Raw genomic sequence first — 2,286 nt, forward strand, 5'->3', positions numbered from 1 at the left:
TACAGCATCCGCAGTTCTTTCGGTTTTTATCTGTAAAAGGCAACTGTACACTCAGACAATCATTATCAGTGCACAGTTCCCCTGAACGGGTGGTGACATTAGCCCTGAAGCTGGCAGGGCTGGGGGAATTAGTGCCCGCATTAGGAACTCCTGAGGGATGGGGTGATATACAGGAGGGATATCTCCTTCCCCAGGACCAGCAACAGGAGGCCACTCCGCCCAGAGCCTGCTACAAGGTTAATACCTGCGCCAGTGCTTCCTGGGTCTTCTGAAGAAATGCTGGCAGGGCAGGAAGTAATTCAATGACCTTCTCTGCTCCATCAGGGTAAATGGTACCATTGTCTTTCCATCGATGCCTCTAAACTTACCCTATCCCTGCTCTTGCACTCATCTCCCACCACTCTCACTGCTCACCACCTCCCTAACCCCCATACCATCATTAACCTTCTGTGCCATTTGCACTGTTTTCTCACTCACTGAGGACAGCTCACCACTTTGCTCCCATCTGTGGAACCCACTTTAATCTCCCTGTCCTTCATTCTCAGAGAGAACAGCCCAGAGCTAGGACAGCTAGTGGTTGCCTGACATTCATCTCTGTCTCCGTCCCTCTCACAGGGAGAGGAACATGACCCAAACTGTCCCAAGGAGCTGCCTGGCTGTGTGCAAGCCCCTGGCCTGGTACCAGAGCCACCCTCAACTTATTGTGCCAGGACTCCCTGTCTTGACTTGGCAGGGAGTCCTGGTCTCAATCAGGACAATTCCTAAGGCCTAGCAGAAGGACTGTCAGTGAGGTACCTCTGGCAGAGGTGGGCGTGGGGCAAAGTGCAAAGATGCAAGACAGGGCAGGGATGCAATGAGAATGCAGGTAGTTCGGGGGAAGCGAGTGAGGGAGTGATCAGCTTGGAGACACAGCCTGCTCCAATCTGTGAACTTGGTGCCAGCAGCATTGATGTGGTAGTGCCAGTAATGCCCAATGAGCAGCTGTCAAACAAGGGAGCCTCTGGGAATTGGATCAGAGATGTTCCATGATATGCAGAGAAGCCAGCGACTGTTAGATGCCGAGATGAGTGGGTGTCCAGTGTGTGTGTGCTCAGTGTCCCGCTAACACTGACACCTCATTTCCAAGATGGAGGTGTAGAGGGGGAAGGGGTGGATGGGAGTCACCAGATTCCTGCTCTCACTTTAATGCCAGGACCTGTCAACATCCAGTTTCAACACAGTGGGTGGCCGGATACAAAGCCGCAGACGAATGAGTTGAGATTTGCAGTAAATGAGGCCCACAGCATGAAACAATCCTGTTAATAGCCCAATGGTATCAATGTGGTCTTCACCAGCTTCAAAATCTCCCCTCCCCCTACCGCATCCCAAAACCAGCCCAGCTTGTCCCCGCCTCCCTAACCTGTTCTTCCTCCCACCTATCCCCTCCTCCCACCTCAAGCCGCACCCCGATCTCCTACCTACTAACCTCATCCCGCCCCCTTGACCTGTCCGTCCTCCCTGGACTGACCTATCCCCTCCCTACCTCCCCACCTACACTCACGTTTACTGGCTCCATCCCCGCCTCTTCGATCTGTTTGTTTCCTCTCCACCTATCCTCTCCTCTATCCATCTTCTATCCGCCTCCCCCTCTCTCCCTATTTATTTCAGAACCCCCTTCCCCTCCCCCATTTCTGATGAAGGGTCTAGGCCTGAAACGTCAGCCTTTCTGCTCCTATGATGCTGCTTGGCCTGCTGTGTTCATCCAGCTCTACACCTTGTTATCTCTGTTAATAGGCAGCTCGCTGCTACCCAGTAAGAATTACATCTAAATGCCTGCAACGCAGTTGGAAGGAGCACCGAGTTGCTCCTGTTGCGTTCATAGACCTCGATGGGCCTTCTCCTGCCATTCCCCAACATTTTTCAAACAAGGTCACATCATATACCGTCCCACCCACCGACAATAACTGCACGGGAGTTCAGATGAACCTTTATACAACTCCGTTTGGAACTGAGCGGCAAAACTGGTACAATTCCAGGCATCACTCATCAGGAAAGTTGTCAATAGTTCAAAGAGGGTAAAGAGAAAAGGTGGTCTCCACCACATGTAACTTACAGGCACGTAAAAATGTTCTTTACTCCCTCAGCACTGACCCTCCGACAGTGCGGCACTCCCTCAGCACTGACCCTCCGACAGTGCGGCGCTCCCTCAGCACTGACCCTCCAACAGTGCGGCACTCCCTCAGCACTGACCCTCCGACAGTGCAGCACTCCCTCAGCACTGACCCTCCAACAGTGCGGCACTCCCTC

The sequence above is a fragment of the Rhincodon typus genome, unplaced genomic scaffold (assembly GCF_021869965.1).
Source record: "Rhincodon typus isolate 14 unplaced genomic scaffold, sRhiTyp1.1 hic_rhity00000923, whole genome shotgun sequence".
In the NCBI taxonomy this organism is placed as follows: domain Eukaryota; kingdom Metazoa; phylum Chordata; class Chondrichthyes; order Orectolobiformes; family Rhincodontidae; genus Rhincodon; species Rhincodon typus.